General features: G+C 50.6%; 1 protein-coding gene and 48 non-coding genes across 49 annotated transcripts in view; 46 read left to right on the top strand and 3 right to left on the bottom strand.

The window, feature by feature from the left end:
• Positions 1-20,000, top strand: part of LOC130092588 (uncharacterized) — a 309,454-nt gene that overhangs the window by 108,992 nt on the left and 180,462 nt on the right. The gene's annotated exons all lie outside the window — the stretch shown is intronic.
• Positions 107-180, top strand: trnai-aau (transfer RNA isoleucine (anticodon AAU)). The gene has a single exon. It is a non-coding gene; the product is annotated as a tRNA-Ile (tRNA).
• On the top strand, positions 279-351 carry trnaf-gaa (transfer RNA phenylalanine (anticodon GAA)). The gene has a single exon. It is a non-coding gene; the product is annotated as a tRNA-Phe (tRNA).
• trnaq-uug (transfer RNA glutamine (anticodon UUG)) lies at positions 477-548 on the top strand. Its single transcript has one exon. It is a non-coding gene; the product is annotated as a tRNA-Gln (tRNA).
• On the bottom strand, positions 662-734 carry trnaa-agc (transfer RNA alanine (anticodon AGC)). Its single transcript has one exon. It is a non-coding gene; the product is annotated as a tRNA-Ala (tRNA).
• Positions 1,551-1,623, top strand: trnak-cuu (transfer RNA lysine (anticodon CUU)). The gene has a single exon. It is a non-coding gene; the product is annotated as a tRNA-Lys (tRNA).
• trnai-aau (transfer RNA isoleucine (anticodon AAU)) lies at positions 2,249-2,322 on the top strand. Its single transcript has one exon. It is a non-coding gene; the product is annotated as a tRNA-Ile (tRNA).
• On the top strand, positions 2,421-2,493 carry trnaf-gaa (transfer RNA phenylalanine (anticodon GAA)). The gene has a single exon. It is a non-coding gene; the product is annotated as a tRNA-Phe (tRNA).
• Positions 2,619-2,690, top strand: trnaq-uug (transfer RNA glutamine (anticodon UUG)). The gene has a single exon. It is a non-coding gene; the product is annotated as a tRNA-Gln (tRNA).
• trnaa-agc (transfer RNA alanine (anticodon AGC)) lies at positions 2,804-2,876 on the bottom strand. Its single transcript has one exon. It is a non-coding gene; the product is annotated as a tRNA-Ala (tRNA).
• Positions 3,693-3,765, top strand: trnak-cuu (transfer RNA lysine (anticodon CUU)). The gene has a single exon. It is a non-coding gene; the product is annotated as a tRNA-Lys (tRNA).
• trnai-aau (transfer RNA isoleucine (anticodon AAU)) lies at positions 4,391-4,464 on the top strand. The gene has a single exon. It is a non-coding gene; the product is annotated as a tRNA-Ile (tRNA).
• On the top strand, positions 4,563-4,635 carry trnaf-gaa (transfer RNA phenylalanine (anticodon GAA)). The gene has a single exon. It is a non-coding gene; the product is annotated as a tRNA-Phe (tRNA).
• Positions 4,761-4,832, top strand: trnaq-uug (transfer RNA glutamine (anticodon UUG)). The gene has a single exon. It is a non-coding gene; the product is annotated as a tRNA-Gln (tRNA).
• On the top strand, positions 5,041-5,112 carry trnaq-cug (transfer RNA glutamine (anticodon CUG)). The gene has a single exon. It is a non-coding gene; the product is annotated as a tRNA-Gln (tRNA).
• On the top strand, positions 6,830-6,901 carry trnap-agg (transfer RNA proline (anticodon AGG)). The gene has a single exon. It is a non-coding gene; the product is annotated as a tRNA-Pro (tRNA).
• trnai-aau (transfer RNA isoleucine (anticodon AAU)) lies at positions 6,990-7,063 on the top strand. The gene has a single exon. It is a non-coding gene; the product is annotated as a tRNA-Ile (tRNA).
• Positions 7,162-7,234, top strand: trnaf-gaa (transfer RNA phenylalanine (anticodon GAA)). The gene has a single exon. It is a non-coding gene; the product is annotated as a tRNA-Phe (tRNA).
• Positions 7,360-7,431, top strand: trnaq-uug (transfer RNA glutamine (anticodon UUG)). The gene has a single exon. It is a non-coding gene; the product is annotated as a tRNA-Gln (tRNA).
• On the top strand, positions 7,640-7,711 carry trnaq-cug (transfer RNA glutamine (anticodon CUG)). Its single transcript has one exon. It is a non-coding gene; the product is annotated as a tRNA-Gln (tRNA).
• trnak-cuu (transfer RNA lysine (anticodon CUU)) lies at positions 8,892-8,964 on the top strand. The gene has a single exon. It is a non-coding gene; the product is annotated as a tRNA-Lys (tRNA).
• Positions 9,590-9,663, top strand: trnai-aau (transfer RNA isoleucine (anticodon AAU)). Its single transcript has one exon. It is a non-coding gene; the product is annotated as a tRNA-Ile (tRNA).
• trnaf-gaa (transfer RNA phenylalanine (anticodon GAA)) lies at positions 9,762-9,834 on the top strand. Its single transcript has one exon. It is a non-coding gene; the product is annotated as a tRNA-Phe (tRNA).
• On the top strand, positions 9,960-10,031 carry trnaq-uug (transfer RNA glutamine (anticodon UUG)). The gene has a single exon. It is a non-coding gene; the product is annotated as a tRNA-Gln (tRNA).
• On the top strand, positions 10,240-10,311 carry trnaq-cug (transfer RNA glutamine (anticodon CUG)). The gene has a single exon. It is a non-coding gene; the product is annotated as a tRNA-Gln (tRNA).
• Positions 12,029-12,100, top strand: trnap-agg (transfer RNA proline (anticodon AGG)). Its single transcript has one exon. It is a non-coding gene; the product is annotated as a tRNA-Pro (tRNA).
• trnai-aau (transfer RNA isoleucine (anticodon AAU)) lies at positions 12,189-12,262 on the top strand. Its single transcript has one exon. It is a non-coding gene; the product is annotated as a tRNA-Ile (tRNA).
• trnaf-gaa (transfer RNA phenylalanine (anticodon GAA)) lies at positions 12,361-12,433 on the top strand. Its single transcript has one exon. It is a non-coding gene; the product is annotated as a tRNA-Phe (tRNA).
• Positions 12,559-12,630, top strand: trnaq-uug (transfer RNA glutamine (anticodon UUG)). Its single transcript has one exon. It is a non-coding gene; the product is annotated as a tRNA-Gln (tRNA).
• Positions 12,839-12,910, top strand: trnaq-cug (transfer RNA glutamine (anticodon CUG)). Its single transcript has one exon. It is a non-coding gene; the product is annotated as a tRNA-Gln (tRNA).
• trnap-agg (transfer RNA proline (anticodon AGG)) lies at positions 13,975-14,046 on the top strand. The gene has a single exon. It is a non-coding gene; the product is annotated as a tRNA-Pro (tRNA).
• trnai-aau (transfer RNA isoleucine (anticodon AAU)) lies at positions 14,135-14,208 on the top strand. The gene has a single exon. It is a non-coding gene; the product is annotated as a tRNA-Ile (tRNA).
• Positions 14,307-14,379, top strand: trnaf-gaa (transfer RNA phenylalanine (anticodon GAA)). Its single transcript has one exon. It is a non-coding gene; the product is annotated as a tRNA-Phe (tRNA).
• On the top strand, positions 14,505-14,576 carry trnaq-uug (transfer RNA glutamine (anticodon UUG)). Its single transcript has one exon. It is a non-coding gene; the product is annotated as a tRNA-Gln (tRNA).
• trnaq-cug (transfer RNA glutamine (anticodon CUG)) lies at positions 14,785-14,856 on the top strand. Its single transcript has one exon. It is a non-coding gene; the product is annotated as a tRNA-Gln (tRNA).
• Positions 15,148-15,220, bottom strand: trnaa-agc (transfer RNA alanine (anticodon AGC)). The gene has a single exon. It is a non-coding gene; the product is annotated as a tRNA-Ala (tRNA).
• trnap-agg (transfer RNA proline (anticodon AGG)) lies at positions 15,921-15,992 on the top strand. The gene has a single exon. It is a non-coding gene; the product is annotated as a tRNA-Pro (tRNA).
• trnai-aau (transfer RNA isoleucine (anticodon AAU)) lies at positions 16,081-16,154 on the top strand. The gene has a single exon. It is a non-coding gene; the product is annotated as a tRNA-Ile (tRNA).
• On the top strand, positions 16,253-16,325 carry trnaf-gaa (transfer RNA phenylalanine (anticodon GAA)). Its single transcript has one exon. It is a non-coding gene; the product is annotated as a tRNA-Phe (tRNA).
• trnaq-uug (transfer RNA glutamine (anticodon UUG)) lies at positions 16,451-16,522 on the top strand. The gene has a single exon. It is a non-coding gene; the product is annotated as a tRNA-Gln (tRNA).
• trnaq-cug (transfer RNA glutamine (anticodon CUG)) lies at positions 16,731-16,802 on the top strand. The gene has a single exon. It is a non-coding gene; the product is annotated as a tRNA-Gln (tRNA).
• Positions 17,385-17,456, top strand: trnap-agg (transfer RNA proline (anticodon AGG)). The gene has a single exon. It is a non-coding gene; the product is annotated as a tRNA-Pro (tRNA).
• Positions 17,545-17,618, top strand: trnai-aau (transfer RNA isoleucine (anticodon AAU)). The gene has a single exon. It is a non-coding gene; the product is annotated as a tRNA-Ile (tRNA).
• Positions 17,717-17,789, top strand: trnaf-gaa (transfer RNA phenylalanine (anticodon GAA)). Its single transcript has one exon. It is a non-coding gene; the product is annotated as a tRNA-Phe (tRNA).
• Positions 17,915-17,986, top strand: trnaq-uug (transfer RNA glutamine (anticodon UUG)). Its single transcript has one exon. It is a non-coding gene; the product is annotated as a tRNA-Gln (tRNA).
• trnaq-cug (transfer RNA glutamine (anticodon CUG)) lies at positions 18,195-18,266 on the top strand. Its single transcript has one exon. It is a non-coding gene; the product is annotated as a tRNA-Gln (tRNA).
• Positions 19,331-19,402, top strand: trnap-agg (transfer RNA proline (anticodon AGG)). Its single transcript has one exon. It is a non-coding gene; the product is annotated as a tRNA-Pro (tRNA).
• Positions 19,491-19,564, top strand: trnai-aau (transfer RNA isoleucine (anticodon AAU)). Its single transcript has one exon. It is a non-coding gene; the product is annotated as a tRNA-Ile (tRNA).
• Positions 19,663-19,735, top strand: trnaf-gaa (transfer RNA phenylalanine (anticodon GAA)). The gene has a single exon. It is a non-coding gene; the product is annotated as a tRNA-Phe (tRNA).

Below are 20,000 nucleotides of genomic sequence, written 5' to 3'. Positions count from 1 at the left end.
CAAATCCCGGACGAGCCTGTTCTCAGGCTTTGCTTTTAATCTCTTCAAGCTGACTAGGGCAACTAGGATATTCCTGGGAAATTGGGGATAAAAGGAGTCAGAGCGGGGCAGGTTAGCTCAGTTGGTTAGAGCGTGGTGCTAATAACGCCAAGGTCGTGGGTTCGATCCCCGTACTGGCCACACTTTTGCTCTCTGGGACCCTCAGCTCTGCTCACCTCGAAAGTGACGGGCGGTCTCCCAGAAATCCCTGCTGGACAAACCATTTGCCAGTAGACCTGGCCGAAATAGCTCAGTTGGGAGAGCGTTAGACTGAAGATCTAAAGGTCCCTGGTTCGATCCCGGGTTTCGGCAGAGCAACCTGGTTCCTGTGTTTTTGGTCGAGGGTCTCCAGTGAGCAAACGTCATCTCCTGTTAACCTGATTCCACCTAGCCTCATCACTATCTGCCTCTCAGACGGCCAGAGACCAGCGTGTGGTGGTTCCATGGTGTAATGGTTAGCACTCTGGGCTTTGAATCCAGCGATCCGAGTTCAAATCTCGGTGGAACCTTTTTAGCTTGTTTTGCGGAAGGGCGGGAAAAAACAGAGCTGATGCGCAACTGCTGATGTGGCGGTGAAACTGAACATCCCTTTGAAGTGAGCGTAAAAGGGCAGTACACCACGTGGAGAATGCGGGCATCGATCCCGCTACCTCTCGCATGCTAAGCGAGCGCTCTACCATTTGAGCTAATTCCCCTCGACGATGTGGTGAGAAGGTGTCCATCCCACAGCATGTGTGAAAGTGCTGCAGCGTGGTTTCCAATGCCCACAAAGCAAAGAGACCGTATTTCCTCTGTGTCGGCAACTTTGCACTGGCTACCGTTTAGTTGTACATTTAATTAAACCTTTGTGCTTTAAGCCTTGCAAACGGAAATGTTTGCGGCCAGGCAGCAGCAGGAAGGATGTGTGTGTGTTGGCTCGTTGGTCTAGGGGTATGATTGCTCAGTTGCCTCGTGTGCAAAGAAGACAGCGGGTGTTATGTGAGAGTTTACATCAGCTCAAGTTTGCTGTGGCGCGTGCATGGAATGTTCATGTTTTGTTCCGGGTGGTGGAGGCCTGTGTTCCAGAGAGGTCCTGCTCAAAACTCCTTTTAAAACACCATCGAGCATCTGCAATAGCTTCCGACTTTGATCGAATGTGGATTTTGTTCTCATAAGGAGGGCACCAGTAACTTGTAACCTATCAGGCATCAGGTCAATCGATTTGGCATACGCCCATATGTACTAGCGTTTTTTGTAGGTCAAGTTCCGGTTTGACAGACCCGAAACGGAACTTTAGCTCCGGGTTGTGATTGTGCATATTACTGGCCTGCTCTACTGGGTGAAATTGTATCCCCCAACAACATATATGGCTTAAACAAACAAAGTACACTCTGAGCCTGGCTCTAGGCTTAACCCTGACTTTACCCGCGAGACGCTATGCCAAGCCTGTGCGAAATGTGAGGCTCCGGATGACGGGCGCAATTTAGGCACGGATAAAAACCGCGACCAGCCCCAAGCAGCTCACAGTGGCTGCCCGGCTAGCTCAGTCGGTAGAGCATGAGACTCTTAATCTCAGGGTCGTGGGTTCGAGCCCCACGTTGGGCGTATCTATTAGCGTATCTACTCTGAATCCAGCGATCCGAGTTCAAATCTCGGCGGGACCTGCTTCTGCCAAGTTTGCTGTGGCGCGTGCATGGAATGTTTATGTTTTGTTCCGGGTGGTGGAGGCCTGTGTTCCAGAGTGGTCCTGCTCAAAACTCCTTTTAAAACACCATCGAGCATCTGCAATAGCTTCCGACTTTGATCGAATGTGGATTTTGTTCTCATAAGGAGGGCACCAGTAACTTGTAACCTATCAGGCATCAGGTCAATCGATTTGGCATACGCCCATATGTACTAGCGTTTTTTGTAGGTCAAGTTCTCACAAAGCAAAGAGACCGTATTTCCTCTGTGTCGGCAACTTTGCACTGGCTACCGTTTAGTTGTACATTTAATTAAACCTTTGTGCTTTAAGCCTGGCAAACGGAAATGTTTTCGGCCAGGCAGCAGCAGGTAGGACATGTGTGTGTTGGCTCGTTGGTCTAGGGGTATGATTCTCGCTTAGGGTGAGAGAGGTCCCGGGTTCAAATCCCGGACGAGCCTGTTCTCAGGCTTTGCTTTTAATCTCTTCAAGCTGACTAGGGCAACTAGGATATTCCTGGGAAATTGGGGATAAAAGGAGTCAGAGCGGGGCAGGTTAGCTCAGTTGGTTAGAGCGTGGTGCTAATAACGCCAAGGTCGTGGGTTCGATCCCCGTACTGGCCACACTTTTGCTCTCTGGGACCCTCAGCTCTGCTCACCTCGAAAGTGACGGGCGGTCTCCCAGAAATCCCTGCTGGACAAACCATTTGCCAGTAGACCTGGCCGAAATAGCTCAGTTGGGAGAGCGTTAGACTGAAGATCTAAAGGTCCCTGGTTCGATCCCGGGTTTCGGCAGAGCAACCTGGTTCCTGTGTTTTTGGTCGAGGGTCTCCAGTGAGCAAACGTCATCTCCTGTTAACCTGATTCCACCTAGCCTCATCACTATCTGCCTCTCAGACGGCCAGAGACCAGCGTGTGGTGGTTCCATGGTGTAATGGTTAGCACTCTGGGCTTTGAATCCAGCGATCCGAGTTCAAATCTCGGTGGAACCTTTTTAGCTTGTTTTGCGGAAGGGCGGGAAAAAACAGAGCTGATGCGCAACTGCTGATGTGGCGGTGAAACTGAACATCCCTTTGAAGTGAGCGTAAAAGGGCAGTACACCACGTGGAGAATGCGGGCATCGATCCCGCTACCTCTCGCATGCTAAGCGAGCGCTCTACCATTTGAGCTAATTCCCCTCGACGATGTGGTGAGAAGGTGTCCATCCCACAGCATGTGTGAAAGTGCTGCAGCGTGGTTTCCAATGCCCACAAAGCAAAGAGACCGTATTTCCTCTGTGTCGGCAACTTTGCACTGGCTACCGTTTAGTTGTACATTTAATTAAACCTTTGTGCTTTAAGCCTTGCAAACGGAAATGTTTGCGGCCAGGCAGCAGCAGGAAGGATGTGTGTGTGTTGGCTCGTTGGTCTAGGGGTATGATTGCTCAGTTGCCTCGTGTGCAAAGAAGACAGCGGGTGTTATGTGAGAGTTTACATCAGCTCAAGTTTGCTGTGGCGCGTGCATGGAATGTTCATGTTTTGTTCCGGGTGGTGGAGGCCTGTGTTCCAGAGAGGTCCTGCTCAAAACTCCTTTTAAAACACCATCGAGCATCTGCAATAGCTTCCGACTTTGATCGAATGTGGATTTTGTTCTCATAAGGAGGGCACCAGTAACTTGTAACCTATCAGGCATCAGGTCAATCGATTTGGCATACGCCCATATGTACTAGCGTTTTTTGTAGGTCAAGTTCCGGTTTGACAGACCCGAAACGGAACTTAAGCTCCGGGTTGTGATTGTGCATATTACTGGCCTGCTCTACTGGGTGAAATTGTATCCCCCAACAACATATATGGCTTAAACAAACAAAGTACACTCTGAGCCTGGCTCTAGGCTTAACCCTGACTTTACCCGCGAGACGCTATGCCAAGCCTGTGCGAAATGTGAGGCTCCGGATGACGGGCGCAATTTAGGCACGGATAAAAACCGCGACCAGCCCCAAGCAGCTCACAGTGGCTGCCCGGCTAGCTCAGTCGGTAGAGCATGAGACTCTTAATCTCAGGGTCGTGGGTTCGAGCCCCACGTTGGGCGTATCTATTAGCGTATCTACTCTGAATCCAGCGATCCGAGTTCAAATCTCGGCGGGACCTGCTTCTGCCAAGTTTGCTGTGGCGCGTGCATGGAATGTTTATGTTTTGTTCCGGGTGGTGGAGGCCTGTGTTCCAGAGTGGTCCTGCTCAAAACTCCTTTTAAAACACCATCGAGCATCTGCAATAGCTTCCGACTTTGATCGAATGTGGATTTTGTTCTCATAAGGAGGGCACCAGTAACTTGTAACCTATCAGGCATCAGGTCAATCGATTTGGCATACGCCCATATGTACTAGCGTTTTTTGTAGGTCAAGTTCTCACAAAGCAAAGAGACCGTATTTCCTCTGTGTCGGCAACTTTGCACTGGCTACCGTTTAGTTGTACATTTAATTAAACCTTTGTGCTTTAAGCCTGGCAAACGGAAATGTTTTCGGCCAGGCAGCAGCAGGTAGGACATGTGTGTGTTGGCTCGTTGGTCTAGGGGTATGATTCTCGCTTAGGGTGAGAGAGGTCCCGGGTTCAAATCCCGGACGAGCCTGTTCTCAGGCTTTGCTTTTAATCTCTTCAAGCTGACTAGGGCAACTAGGATATTCCTGGGAAATTGGGGATAAAAGGAGTCAGAGCGGGGCAGGTTAGCTCAGTTGGTTAGAGCGTGGTGCTAATAACGCCAAGGTCGTGGGTTCGATCCCCGTACTGGCCACACTTTTGCTCTCTGGGACCCTCAGCTCTGCTCACCTCGAAAGTGACGGGCGGTCTCCCAGAAATCCCTGCTGGACAAACCATTTGCCAGTAGACCTGGCCGAAATAGCTCAGTTGGGAGAGCGTTAGACTGAAGATCTAAAGGTCCCTGGTTCGATCCCGGGTTTCGGCAGAGCAACCTGGTTCCTGTGTTTTTGGTCGAGGGTCTCCAGTGAGCAAACGTCATCTCCTGTTAACCTGATTCCACCTAGCCTCATCACTATCTGCCTCTCAGACGGCCAGAGACCAGCGTGTGGTGGTTCCATGGTGTAATGGTTAGCACTCTGGGCTTTGAATCCAGCGATCCGAGTTCAAATCTCGGTGGAACCTTTTTAGCTTGTTTTGCGGAAGGGCGGGAAAAAACAGAGCTGATGCGCAACTGCTGATGTGGCGGTGAAACTGGCACTCTAAAAGCCAGTCGAGATCGGGGAAACATGGGCTTAAAAAGAAAAGGCTTCACGTGCTCTTTGCTGTCGCGCTTCTGGGCTGAATGACTAAACACCTCTGCTGCTCGGTGGGAAAAGGCTACCCACGCCAAGGTTCCATGGTGTAATGGTTAGCACTCTGGACTCTGAATCCAGCGATCCGAGTTCAAATCTCGGTGGGACCTGCTTTTGCCAGGAATGTGCGCAGGACCTCGTCCGAAAAAAACTTTTCTGATTCCACCTAGCCTCATCGCTATCTGCCTCTCAGACGACCAGAGACCAGCGTGTGGTGGTTCCATGGTGCAATGGTTAGCACTCTGGGCTTTGAATCCAGCGATCCAAGTTCAAATCTCGGTGGAAACTTTTTAACTTGTTTTGCGGAAGGGCGGGAAAAACAGAGCTGATGCGCAACTGCTGATGTGGCGGTGAAACTGAACATCCCTTTGAAGTGAGCGTAAAAGGGCAGTACACCGCGTGGAGAATGCAGGCATCGATCCCGCTAGCTCTCGCATGCTAAGCGAGCGCTCTACCATTTGAGCTAATTCCCCTCGACGATGTGGTGAGAAGGTGTCCATCCCACAGCATGTGTGAAAGTGCTGCAGCGTGGTTTCCAATGCCCACAAAGCAAAGAGACCGTATTTCCTCTGTGTCGGCAACTTTGCACTGGCTACCGTTTAGTTGTACATTTAATTAAACCTTTGTGCTTTAAGCCTTGCAAACGGAAATGTTTGCGGCCAGGCAGCAGCAGGAAGGATGTGTGTGTGTTGGCTCGTTGGTCTAGGGGTATGATTGCTCAGTTGCCTCGTGTGCAAAGAAGACAGCGGGTGTTATGTGAGAGTTTACATCAGCTCAAGTTTGCTGTGGCGCGTGCATGGAATGTTCATGTTTTGTTCCGGGTGGTGGAGGCCTGTGTTCCAGAGAGGTCCTGCTCAAAACTCCTTTTAAAACACCATCGAGCATCTGCAATAGCTTCCGACTTTGATCGAATGTGGATTTTGTTCTCATAAGGAGGGCACCAGTAACTTGTAACCTATCAGGCATCAGGTCAATCGATTTGGCATACGCCCATATGTACTAGCGTTTTTTGTAGGTCAAGTTCCGGTTTGACAGACCCGAAACGGAACTTTAGCTCCGGGTTGTGATTGTGCATATTACTGGCCTGCTCTACTGGGTGAAATTGTATCCCCCAACAACATATATGGCTTAAACAAAAAAAGTACACTCTGAGCCTGGCTCTAGGCTTAACCCTGACTTTACCCGCGAGACGCTATGCCAAGCCTGTGCGAAATGTGAGGCTCCGGATGACGGGCGTAATTTAGGCACGGATAAAAACCGCGACCAGCCCCAAGCAGCTCACAGCGGCTGCCCGGCTAGCTCAGTCGGTAGAGCATGAGACTCTTAATCTCAGGGTCGTGGGTTTGAGCCCCACGTTGGGCGTATCCATTAGCGTATCTACTCTGAATCCAGCGATCCGAGTTCAAATCTCGGCGGGACCTGCTTCTGCCAAGTTTGCTGTGGCGCGTGCATGGAATGTTCATGTTTTGTTCCGGGTGGTGGAGGCCTGTGTTCCAGAGTGGTCCTGCTCAAAACTCCTTTTAAAACACCATCGAGCATCTGCAATAGCTTCCGACTTTGATCGAATGTGGATTTTGTTCTCATAAGGAGGGCACCAGTAACTTGTAACCTATCAGGCATCAGGTCAATCGATTTGGCATACGCCCATATGTACTAGCGTTTTTTGTAGGTCAAGTTCTCACAAAGCAAAGAGACCGTATTTCCTCTGTGTCGGCAACTTTGCACTGGCTACCGTTTAGTTGTACATTTAATTAAACCTTTGTGCTTTAAGCCTGGGAAACGGAAATGTTTTCGGCCAGGCAGCAGCAGGAAGGACATGTGTGTGTTGGCTCGTTGGTCTAGGGGTATGATTCTCGCTTAGGGTGCGAGAGGTCCCGGGTTCAAATCCCGGACGAGCCCGTTCTCAGGCTTTGCTTTTAATCTCTTCAAGCTGACTAGGGCAACTAGGATATTCCTGGGAAATTGGGGATAAAAGGAGTCAGAGCGGGGCCGGTTAGCTCAGTTGGTTAGAGCGTGGTGCTAATAACGCCAAGGTCGTGGGTTCGATCCCCGTACTGGCCACACTTTTGCTCTCTGGGACCCTCAGCTCTGCTCACCTCGAAAGTGACGGGCGGTCTCCCAGAAATCCCTGCTGGACAAACCATTTGCCAGTAGACCTGGCCGAAATAGCTCAGTTGGGAGAGCGTTAGACTGAAGATCTAAAGGTCCCTGGTTCGATCCCGGGTTTCGGCAGAGCAACCTGGTTCCTGTGTTTTTGGTCGAGGGTCTCCAGTGAGCAAACGTCATCTCCTGTTAACCTGATTCCACCTAGCCTCATCGCTATCTGCCTCTCAGACGGCCAGAGACCAGCGTGTGGTGGTTCCATGGTGTAATGGTTAGCACTCTGGGCTTTGAGTCCAGCGATCCGAGTTCAAATCTCGGTGGAACCTTTTTAGCTTGTTTTGCGGAAGGGCGGGAAAAAACAGAGCTGATGCGCAACTGCTGATGTGGCGGTGAAACTGGCACTCTAAAAGCCAGTCGAGATCGGGGAAACATGGGCTTAAAAAGAAAAGGCTTCACGTGCTCTTTGCTGTCGCGCTTCTGGGCTGAATGACTAAACACCTCTGCTGCTCGGTGGGAAAAGGCTACCCACGCCAAGGTTCCATGGTGTAATGGTTAGCACTCTGGACTCTGAATCCAGCGATCCGAGTTCAAATCTCGGTGGGACCTGCTTTTGCCAGGAATGTGCGCAGGACCTCGTCCGAAAAAAACTTTTCTGATTCCACCTAGCCTCATCGCTATCTGCCTCTCAGACGACCAGAGACCAGCGTGTGGTGGTTCCATGGTGCAATGGTTAGCACTCTGGGCTTTGAATCCAGCGATCCAAGTTCAAATCTCGGTGGAAACTTTTTAACTTGTTTTGCGGAAGGGCGGGAAAAAACAGAGCTGATGCGCAACTGCTGATGTGGCGGTGAAACTGAACATCCCTTTGAAGTGAGCGTAAAAGGGCAGTACACTGCGTGGAGAATGCAGGCATCGATCCCACTAGCTCTCGCATGCTAAGCGAGCGCTCTACCATTTGAGCTAATTCCCCTCGACGATGTGGTGAGAAGGTGTCCATCCCACAGCATGTGTGAAAGTGCTGCAGCGTGGTTTCCAATGCCCACAAAGCAAAGAGACCGTATTTCCTCTGTGTCGGCAACTTTGCACTGGCTACCGTTTAGTTGTACATTTAATTAAACCTTTGTGCTTTAAGCCTTGCAAACGGAAATGTTTGCGGCCAGGCAGCAGCAGGAAGGATGTGTGTGTGTTGGCTCGTTGGTCTAGGGGTATGATTGCTCAGTTGCCTCGTGTGCAAAGAAGACAGCGGGTGTTATGTGAGAGTTTACATCAGCTCAAGTTTGCTGTGGCGCGTGCATGGAATGTTCATGTTTTGTTCCGGGTGGTGGAGGCCTGTGTTCCAGAGAGGTCCTGCTCAAAACTCCTTTTAAAACACCATCGAGCATCTGCAATAGCTTCCGACTTTGATCGAATGTGGATTTTGTTCTCATAAGGAGGGCACCAGTAACTTGTAACCTATCAGGCATCAGGTCAATCGATTTGGCATACGCCCATATGTACTAGCGTTTTTTGTAGGTCAAGTTCCGGTTTGACAGACCCGAAACGGAACTTTAGCTCCGGGTTGTGATTGTGCATATTACTGGCCTGCTCTACTGGGTGAAATTGTATCCCCCAACAACATATATGGCTTAAACAAACAAAGTACACTCTGAGCCTGGCTCTAGGCTTAACCCTGACTTTACCCGCGAGACGCTATGCCAAGCCTGTGCGAAATGTGAGGCTCCGGATGACGGGCGCAATTTAGGCACGGATAAAAACCGCGACCAGCCCCAAGCAGCTCACAGCGGCTGCCCGGCTAGCTCAGTCGGTAGAGCATGAGACTCTTAATCTCAGGGTCGTGGGTTCGAGCCCCACGTTGGGCGTATCTATTAGCGTATCTACTCTGAATCCAGCGATCCGAGTTCAAATCTCGGCGGGACCTGCTTCTGCCAAGTTTGCTGTGGCGCGTGCATGGAATGTTTATGTTTTGTTCCGGGTGGTGGAGGCCTGTGTTCCAGAGTGGTCCTGCTCAAAACTCCTTTTAAAACACCATCGAGCATCTGCAATAGCTTCCGACTTTGATCGAATGTGGATTTTGTTCTCATAAGGAGGGCACCAGTAACTTGTAACCTATCAGGCATCAGGTCAATCGATTTGGCATACGCCCATATGTACTAGCGTTTTTTGTAGGTCAAGTTCTCACAAAGCAAAGAGACCGTATTTCCTCTGTGTCGGCAACTTTGCACTGGCTACCGTTTAGTTGTACATTTAATTAAACCTTTGTGCTTTAAGCCTGGCAAACGGAAATGTTTTCGGCCAGGCAGCAGCAGGTAGGACATGTGTGTGTTGGCTCGTTGGTCTAGGGGTATGATTCTCGCTTAGGGTGAGAGAGGTCCCGGGTTCAAATCCCGGACGAGCCTGTTCTCAGGCTTTGCTTTTAATCTCTTCAAGCTGACTAGGGCAACTAGGATATTCCTGGGAAATTGGGGATAAAAGGAGTCAGAGCGGGGCAGGTTAGCTCAGTTGGTTAGAGCGTGGTGCTAATAACGCCAAGGTCGTGGGTTCGATCCCCGTACTGGCCACACTTTTGCTCTCTGGGACCCTCAGCTCTGCTCACCTCGAAAGTGACGGGCGGTCTCCCAGAAATCCCTGCTGGACAAACCATTTGCCAGTAGACCTGGCCGAAATAGCTCAGTTGGGAGAGCGTTAGACTGAAGATCTAAAGGTCCCTGGTTCGATCCCGGGTTTCGGCAGAGCAACCTGGTTCCTGTGTTTTTGGTCGAGGGTCTCCAGTGAGCAAACGTCATCTCCTGTTAACCTGATTCCACCTAGCCTCATCACTATCTGCCTCTCAGACGGCCAGAGACCAGCGTGTGGTGGTTCCATGGTGTAATGGTTAGCACTCTGGGCTTTGAATCCAGCGATCCGAGTTCAAATCTCGGTGGAACCTTTTTAGCTTGTTTTGCGGAAGGGCGGGAAAAAACAGAGCTGATGCGCAACTGCTGATGTGGCGGTGAAACTGGCACTCTAAAAGCCAGTCGAGATCGGGGAAACATGGGCTTAAAAAGAAAAGGCTTCACGTGCTCTTTGCTGTCGCGCTTCTGGGCTGAATGACTAAACACCTCTGCTGCTCGGTGGGAAAAGGCTACCCACGCCAAGGTTCCATGGTGTAATGGTTAGCACTCTGGACTCTGAATCCAGCGATCCGAGTTCAAATCTCGGTGGGACCTGCTTTTGCCAGGAATGTGCGCAGGACCTCGTCCGAAAAAAACTTTTCTGATTCCACCTAGCCTCATCGCTATCTGCCTCTCAGACGACCAGAGACCAGCGTGTGGTGGTTCCATGGTGCAATGGTTAGCACTCTGGGCTTTGAATCCAGCGATCCAAGTTCAAATCTCGGTGGAAACTTTTTAACTTGTTTTGCGGAAGGGCGGGAAAAACAGAGCTGATGCGCAACTGCTGATGTGGCGGTGAAACTGAACATCCCTTTGAAGTGAGCGTAAAAGGGCAGTACACCGCGTGGAGAATGCAGGCATCGATCCCGCTAGCTCTCGCATGCTAAGCGAGCGCTCTACCATTTGAGCTAATTCCCCTCGACGATGTGGTGAGAAGGTGTCCATCCCACAGCATGTGTGAAAGTGCTGCAGCGTGGTTTCCAATGCCCACAAAGCAAAGAGACCGTATTTCCTCTGTGTCGGCAACTTTGCACTGGCTACCGTTTAGTTGTACATTTAATTAAACCTTTGTGCTTTAAGCCTTGCAAACGGAAATGTTTGCGGCCAGGCAGCAGCAGGAAGGATGTGTGTGTGTTGGCTCGTTGGTCTAGGGGTATGATTGCTCAGTTGCCTCGTGTGCAAAGAAGACAGCGGGTGTTATGTGAGAGTTTACATCAGCTCAAGTTTGCTGTGGCGCGTGCATGGAATGTTCATGTTTTGTTCCGGGTGGTGGAGGCCTGTGTTCCAGAGAGGTCCTGCTCAAAACTCCTTTTAAAACACCATCGAGCATCTGCAATAGCTTCCGACTTTGATCGAATGTGGATTTTGTTCTCATAAGGAGGGCACCAGTAACTTGTAACCTATCAGGCATCAGGTCAATCGATTTGGCATACGCCCATATGTACTAGCGTTTTTTGTAGGTCAAGTTCCGGTTTGACAGACCCGAAACGGAACTTTAGCTCCGGGTTGTGATTGTGCATATTACTGGCCTGCTCTACTGGGTGAAATTGTATCCCCCAACAACATATATGGCTTAAACAAAAAAAGTACACTCTGAGCCTGGCTCTAGGCTTAACCCTGACTTTACCCGCGAGACGCTATGCCAAGCCTGTGCGAAATGTGAGGCTCCGGATGACGGGCGTAATTTAGGCACGGATAAAAACCGCGACCAGCCCCAAGCAGCTCACAGCGGCTGCCCGGCTAGCTCAGTCGGTAGAGCATGAGACTCTTAATCTCAGGGTCGTGGGTTTGAGCCCCACGTTGGGCGTATCCATTAGCGTATCTACTCTGAATCCAGCGATCCGAGTTCAAATCTCAGCGGGACCTGCTTCTGCCAAGTTTGCTGTGGCGCGTGCATGGAATGTTCATGTTTTGTTCCGGGTGGTGGAGGCCTGTGTTCCAGAGTGGTCCTGCTCAAAACTCCTTTTAAAACACCATCGAGCATCTGCAATAGCTTCCGACTTTGATCGAATGTGGATTTTGTTCTCATAAGGAGGGCACCAGTAACTTGTAACCTATCAGGCATCAGGTCAATCGATTTGGCATACGCCCATATGTACTAGCGTTTTTTGTAGGTCAAGTTCTCACAAAGCAAAGAGACCGTATTTCCTCTGTGTCGGCAACTTTGCACTGGCTACCGTTTAGTTGTACATTTAATTAAACCTTTGTGCTTTAAGCCTGGCAAACGGAAATGTTTTCGGCCAGGCAGCAGCAGGAAGGACATGTGTGTGTTGGCTCGTTGGTCTAGGGGTATGATTCTCGCTTAGGGTGCGAGAGGTCCCGGGTTCAAATCCCGGACGAGCCCGTTCTCAGGCTTTGCTTTTAATCTCTTCAAGCTGACTAGGGCAACTAGGATATTCCTGGGAAATTGGGGATAAAAGGAGTCAGAGCAGGGCCGGTTAGCTCAGTTGGTTAGAGCGTGGTGCTAATAACGCCAAGGTCGTGGGTTCGATCCCCGTACTGGCCACACTTTTGCTCTCTGGGACCCTCAGCTCTGCTCACCTCGAAAGTGACGGGCGGTCTCCCAGAAATCCCTGCTGGACAAACCATTTGCCGGTAGACCTGGCCGAAATAGCTCAGTTGGGAGAGCGTTAGACTGAAGATCTAAAGGTCCCTGGTTCGATCCCGGGTTTCGGCAGAGCAACCTGGTTCCTGTGTTTTTGGTCGAGGGTCTCCAGTGAGCAAACGTCATCTCCTGTTAACCTGATTCCACCTAGCCTCATCACTATCTGCCTCTCAGACGGCTAGAGACCAGCGTGTGGTGGTTCCATGGTGTAATGGTTAGCACTCTGGGCTTTGAATCCAGCGATCCGAGTTCAAATCTCGGTGGAACCTTTTTAGCTTGTTTTGCGGAAGGGCGGGAAAAAACAGAGCTGATGCGCAACTGCTGATGTGGCGGTGAAACTGGCACTCTAAAAGCCAGTCGAGATCGGGGAAACATGGGCTTAAAAAGTAAAGGCTTCACGTGCTCTTTGCTGTCGCGCTTCTGGGCTGAATGACTAAACACCTCTGCTGCTCGGTGGGAAAAGGCTACCCACGCCAAGGTTCCATGGTGTAATGGTTAGCACTCTGGACTCTGAATCCAGCGATCCGAGTTCAAATCTCGGTGGGACCTGCTTTTGCCAGGAATGTGCGCAGGACCTCGTCCGAAAAAAACTTTTCTGATTCCACCTAGCCTCATCGCTATCTGCCTCTCAGACGACCAGAGACCAGCGTGTGGTGGTTCCATGGTGCAATGGTTAGCACTCTGGGCTTTGAATCCAGCGATCCAAGTTCAAATCTCGGTGGAAACTTTTTAACTTGTTTTGCGGAAGGGCGGGAAAAAACAGAGCTGATGCGCAACTGCTGATGTGGCGGTGAAACTGAACATCCCTTTGAAGTGAGCGTAAAAGGGCAGTACACCTCGTGGAGAATGCAGGCATCGATCCCGCTAGCTCTCGCATGCTAAGCGAGCGCTCTACCATTTGAGCTAATTCCCCTCGACGATGTGGTGAGAAGGTGTCCATCCCACAGCATGTGTGAAAGTGCTGCAGCGTGGTTTCCAATGCCCACAAAGCAAAGAGACCGTATTTCCTCTGTGTCGGCAACTTTGCACTGGCTACCGTTTAGTTGTACATTTAATTAAACCTTTGTGCTTTAAGCCTTGCAAACGGAAATGTTTGCGGCCAGGCAGCAGCAGGAAGGATGTGTGTGTGTTGGCTCGTTGGTCTAGGGGTATGATTGCTCAGTTGCCTCGTGTGCAAAGAAGACAGCGGGTGTTATGTGAGAGTTTACATCAGCTCAAGTTTGCTGTGGCGCGTGCATGGAATGTTCATGTTTTGTTCCGGGTGGTGGAGGCCTGTGTTCCAGAGAGGTCCTGCTCAAAACTCCTTTTAAAACACCATCGAGCATCTGCAATAGCTTCCGACTTTGATCGAATGTGGATTTTGTTCTCATAAGGAGGGCACCAGTAACTTGTAACCTATCAGGCATCAGGTCAATCGATTTGGCATACGCCCATATGTACTAGCGTTTTTTGTAGGTCAAGTTCTCACAAAGCAAAGAGACCGTATTTCCTCTGTGTCGGCAACTTTGCACTGGCTACCGTTTAGTTGTACATTTAATTAAACCTTTGTGCTTTAAGCCTGGGAAACGGAAATGTTTTCGGCCAGGCAGCAGCAGGAAGGACATGTGTGTGTTGGCTCGTTGGTCTAGGGGTATGATTCTCGCTTAGGGTGCGAGAGGTCCCGGGTTCAAATCCCGGACGAGCCCGTTCTCAGGCTTTGCTTTTAATCTCTTCAAGCTGACTAGGGCAACTAGGATATTCCTGGGAAATTGGGGATAAAAGGAGTCAGAGCGGGGCCGGTTAGCTCAGTTGGTTAGAGCGTGGTGCTAATAACGCCAAGGTCGTGGGTTCGATCCCCGTACTGGCCACACTTTTGCTCTCTGGGACCCTCAGCTCTGCTCACCTCGAAAGTGACGGGCGGTCTCCCAGAAATCCCTGCTGGACAAACCATTTGCCAGTAGACCTGGCCGAAATAGCTCAGTTGGGAGAGCGTTAGACTGAAGATCTAAAGGTCCCTGGTTCGATCCCGGGTTTCGGCAGAGCAACCTGGTTCCTGTGTTTTTGGTCGAGGGTCTCCAGTGAGCAAACGTCATCTCCTGTTAACCTGATTCCACCTAGCCTCATCGCTATCTGCCTCTCAGACGGCCAGAGACCAGCGTGTGGTGGTTCCATGGTGTAATGGTTAGCACTCTGGGCTTTGAGTCCAGCGATCCGAGTTCAAATCTCGGTGGAACCTTTTTAGCTTGTTTTGCGGAAGGGCGGGAAAAAACAGAGCTGATGCGCAACTGCTGATGTGGCGGTGAAACTGGCACTCTAAAAGCCAGTCGAGATCGGGGAAACATGGGCTTAAAAAGAAAAGGCTTCACGTGCTCTTTGCTGTCGCGCTTCTGGGCTGAATGACTAAACACCTCTGCTGCTCGGTGGGAAAAGGCTACCCACGCCAAGGTTCCATGGTGTAATGGTTAGCACTCTGGACTCTGAATCCAGCGATCCGAGTTCAAATCTCGGTGGGACCTGCTTTTGCCAGGAATGTGCGCAGGACCTCGTCCGAAAAAAACTTTTCTGATTCCACCTAGCCTCATCGCTATCTGCCTCTCAGACGACCAGAGACCAGCATGTGGTGGTTCCATGGTGCAATGGTTAGCACTCTGGGCTTTGAATCCAGCGATCCAAGTTCAAATCTCGGTGGAAACTTTTTAACTTGTTTTGGGGAAGGGCGGGAAAAAACAGAGCTGATGCGCAACTGCTGATGTGGCGGTGAAACTGAACATCCCTTTGAAGTGAGCGTAAAAGGGCAGTACACCGCGTGGAGAATGCGGGCATCGATCCCGCTACCTCTCGCATGCTAAGCGAGCGCTCTACCATTTGAGCTAATTCCCCTCGACGATGTGGTGAGAAGGTGTCCATCCCACAGCATGTGTGAAAGTGCTGCAGCGTGGTTTCCAATGCCCAAAAAGCAAAGAGACCGTATTTCCTCTGTGTCGGCAACTTTGCACTGGCTACCGTTTAGTTGTACATTTAATTAAACCTTTGTGCTTTAAGCCTTGCAAACGGAAATGTTTGCGGCCAGGCAGCAGCAGGAAGGATGTGTGTGTGTTGGCTCGTTGGTCTAGGGGTATGATTGCTCAGTTGCCTCGTGTGCAAAGAAGACAGCGGGTGTTATGTGAGAGTTTACATCAGCTCAAGTTTGCTGTGGCGCGTGCATGGAATGTTCATGTTTTGTTCCGGGTGGTGGAGGCCTGTGTTCCAGAGTGGTCCTGCTCAAAACTCCTTTTAAAACACCATCGAGCATCTGCAATAGCTTCCGACTTTGATCGAATGTGGATTTTGTTCTCATAAGGAGGGCACCAGTAACTTGTAACCTATCAGGCATCAGGTCAATCGATTTGGCATACGCCCATATGTACTAGCGTTTTTTGTAGGTCAAGTTCTCACAAAGCAAAGAGACCGTATTTCTTCTGTGTCGGCAACTTTGCACTGGCTACCGTTTAGTTGTACATTTAATTAAACCTTTGTGCTTTAAGCCTGGAAAACGGAAATGTTTTCGGCCAGGCAGCAGCAGGAAGGACATGTGTGTGTTGGCTCGTTGGTCTAGGGGTATGATTCTCGCTTAGGGTGCGAGAGGTCCCGGGTTCAAATCCCGGACGAGCCCGTTCTCAGGCTTTGCTTTTAATCTCTTCAAGCTGACTAGGGCAACTAGGATATTCCTGGGAAATTGGGGATAAAAGGAGTCAGATCGGGGCCGGTTAGCTCAGTTGGTTAGAGCGTGGTGCTAATAACGCCAAGGTCGTGGGTTCGATCCCCGTACTGGCCACACTTTTGCTCTCTGGGACCCTCAGCTCTGCTCACCTCGAAAGTGACGGGCGGTCTCCCAGAAATCCCTGCTGGACAAACCATTTGCCAGTAGACCTGGCCGAAATAGCTCAGTTGGGAGAGCGTTAGACTGAAGATCTAAAGGTCCCTGGTTCGATCCCGGGTTTCGGCAGAGCAACCTGGTTCCTGTGTTTTTGGTCGAGGGTCTCCAGTGAGCAAACGTCATCTCCTGTTAACCTGATTCCACCTAGCCTCATCACTATCTGCCTCTCAGACGGCCAGAGACCAGCGTGTGGTGGTTCCATGGTGTAATGGTTAGCACTCTGGGCTTTGAATCCAGCGATCCGAGTTCAAATCTCGGTGGAACCTTTTTAGCTTGTTTTGCGGAAGGGCGGGAAAAAACAGAGCTGATGCGCAACTGCTGATGTGGCGGTGAAACTGGCACTCTAAAAGCCAGTCGAGATCGGGGAAACATGGGCTTAAAAAGAAAAGGCTTCACGTGCTCTTTGCTGTCGCGCTTCTGGGCTGAATGACTAAACACCTCTGCTGCTCGGTGGGAAAAGGCTACCCACGCCAAGGTTCCATGGTGTAATGGTTAGCACTCTGGACTCTGAATCCAGCGATTCGAGTTCAAATCTCGGTGGGACCTGCTTTTGCCAGGAATGTGCGCAGGACCTCGTCCGAAAAAAACTTTTCTGATTCCACCTAGCCTCATCGCTATCTGCCTCTCAGACGACCAGAGACCAGCGTGTGGTGGTTCCATGGTGCAATGGTTAGCACTCTGGGCTTTGAATCCAGCGATCCAAGTTCAAATCTCGGTGGAAACTTTTTAACTTGTTTTGCGGAAGGGCGGGAAAAAACAGAGCTGATGCGCAACTGCTGATGTGGCGGTGAAACTGAACATCCCTTTGAAGTGAGCGTAAAAGGGCAGTACACCGCGTGGAGAATGCAGGCATCGATCCCGCTAGCTCTCGCATGCTAAGCGAGCGCTCTACCATTTGAGCTAATTCCCCTCGACGATGTGGTGAGAAGGTGTCCATCCCACAGCATGTGTGAAAGTGCTGCAGCGTGGTTTCCAATGCCCACAAAGCAAAGAGACCGTATTTCCTCTGTGTCGGCAACTTTGCACTGGCTACCGTTTAGTTGTACATTTAATTAAACCTTTGTGCTTTAAGCCTTGCAAACGGAAATGTTTGCGGCCAGGCAGCAGCAGGAAGGATGTGTGTGTGTTGGCTCGTTGGTCTAGGGGTATGATTCTCGCTTAGGGTGCGAGAGGTCCCGGGTTCAAATCCCGGACGAGCCCGTTCTCAGGCTTTGCTTTTAATCTCTTCAAGCTGACTAGGGCAACTAGGATATTCCTGGGAAATTGGGGATAAAAGGAGTCAGATCGGGGCCGGTTAGCTCAGTTGGTTAGAGCGTGGTGCTAATAACGCCAAGGTCGTGGGTTCGATCCCCGTACTGGCCACACTTTTGCTCTCTGGGACCCTCAGCTCTGCTCACCTCGAAAGTGACGGGCGGTCTCCCAGAAATCCCTGCTGGACAAACCATTTGCCAGTAGACCTGGCCGAAATAGCTCAGTTGGGAGAGCGTTAGACTGAAGATCTAAAGGTCCCTGGTTCGATCCCGGGTTTCGGCAGAGCAACCTGGTTCCTGTGTTTTTGGTCGAGGGTCTCCAGTGAGCAAACGTCATCTCCTGTTAACCTGATTCCACCTAGCCTCATCACTATCTGCCTCTCAGACGGCCAGAGACCAGCGTGTGGTGGTTCCATGGTGTAATGGTTAGCACTCTGGGCTTTGAATCCAGCGATCCGAGTTCAAATCTCGGTGGAACCTTTTTAGCTTGTTTTGCGGAAGGGCGGGAAAAAACAGAGCTGATGCGCAACTGCTGATGTGGCGGTGAAACTGGCACTCTAAAAGCCAGTCGAGATCGGGGAAACATGGGCTTAAAAAGAAAAGGCTTCACGTGCTCTTTGCTGTCGCGCTTCTGGGCTGAATGACTAAACACCTCTGCTGCTCGGTGGGAAAAGGCTACCCACGCCAAGGTTCCATGGTGTAATGGTTAGCACTCTGGACTCTGAATCCAGCGATTCGAGTTCAAATCTCGGTGGGACCTGCTTTTGCCAGGAATGTGCGCAGGACCTCGTCCGAAAAAAACTTTTCTGATTCCACCTAGCCTCATCGCTATCTGCCTCTCAGACGACCAGAGACCAGCGTGTGGTGGTTCCATGGTGCAATGGTTAGCACTCTGGGCTTTGAATCCAGCGATCCAAGTTCAAATCTCGGTGGAAACTTTTTAACTTGTTTTGCGGAAGGGCGGGAAAAAACAGAGCTGATGCGCAACTGCTGATGTGGCGGTGAAACTGAACATCCCTTTGAAGTGAGCGTAAAAGGGCAGTACACCGCGTGGAGAATGCAGGCATCGATCCCGCTAGCTCTCGCATGCTAAGCGAGCGCTCTACCATTTGAGCTAATTCCCCTCGACGATGTGGTGAGAAGGTGTCCATCCCACAGCATGTGTGAAAGTGCTGCAGCGTGGTTTCCAATGCCCACAAAGCAAAGAGACCGTATTTCCTCTGTGTCGGCAACTTTGCACTGGCTACCGTTTAGTTGTACATTTAATTAAACCTTTGTGCTTTAAGCCTTGCAAACGGAAATGTTTGCGGCCAGGCAGCAGCAGGAAGGATGTGTGTGTGTTGGCTCGTTGGTCTAGGGGTATGATTGCTCAGTTGCCTCGTGTGCAAAGAAGACAGCGGGTGTTATGTGAGAGTTTACATCAGCTCAAGTTTGCTGTGGCGCGTGCATGGAATGTTCATGTTTTGTTCCGGGTGGTGGAGGCCTGTGTTCCAGAGAGGTCCTGCTCAAAACTCCTTTTAAAACACCATCGAGCATCTGCAATAGCTTCCGACTTTGATCGAATGTGGATTTTGTTCTCATAAGGAGGGCACCAGTAACTTGTAACCTATCAGGCATCAGGTCAATCGATTTGGCATACGCCCATATGTACTAGCGTTTTTTGTAGGTCAAGTTCTCACAAAGCAAAGAGACCGTATTTCCTCTGTGTCGGCAACTTTGCACTGGCTACCGTTTAGTTGTACATTTAATTAAACCTTTGTGCTTTAAGCCTGGGAAACGGAAATGTTTTCGGCCAGGCAGCAGCAGGAAGGACATGTGTGTGTTGGCTCGTTGGTCTAGGGGTATGATTCTCGCTTAGGGTGCGAGAGGTCCCGGGTTCAAATCCCGGACGAGCCCGTTCTCAGGCTTTGCTTTTAATCTCTTCAAGCTGACTAGGGCAACTAGGATATTCCTGGGAAATTGGGGATAAAAGGAGTCAGAGCGGGGCCGGTTAGCTCAGTTGGTTAGAGCGTGGTGCTAATAACGCCAAGGTCGTGGGTTCGATCCCCGTACTGGCCACACTTTTGCTCTCTGGGACCCTCAGCTCTGCTCACCTCGAAAGTGACGGGCGGTCTCCCAGAAATCCCTGCTGGACAAACCATTTGCCAGTAGACCTGGCCGAAATAGCTCAGTTGGGAGAGCGTTAGACTGAAGATCTAAAGGTCCCTGGTTCGATCCCGGGTTTCGGCAGAGCAACCTGGTTCCTGTGTTTTTGGTCGAGGGTCTCCAGTGAGCAAACGTCATCTCCTGTTAACCTGATTCCACCTAGCCTCATCGCTATCTGCCTCTCAGACGGCCAGAGACCAGCGTGTGGTGGTTCCATGGTGTAATGGTTAGCACTCTTGGTTTTGAGTCCAGCGATCCGAGTTCAAATCTCGGTGGAACCTTTTTAGCTTGTTTTGCGGAAGGGCGGGAAAAAACAGAGCTGATGCGCAACTGCTGATGTGGCGGTGAA

The sequence above is a fragment of the Rhinichthys klamathensis genome, unplaced genomic scaffold (genome assembly GCF_029890125.1).
Source record: "Rhinichthys klamathensis goyatoka isolate OS25496 unplaced genomic scaffold, OSU_Roscu_1.1 h1tg000176l_1, whole genome shotgun sequence".
Lineage (NCBI taxonomy): Eukaryota > Metazoa > Chordata > Actinopteri > Cypriniformes > Leuciscidae > Rhinichthys > Rhinichthys klamathensis.
The sequence above is the reverse complement of the archived record's forward strand: the minus strand, read 5'-3'. Positions and strand labels throughout refer to the sequence as shown.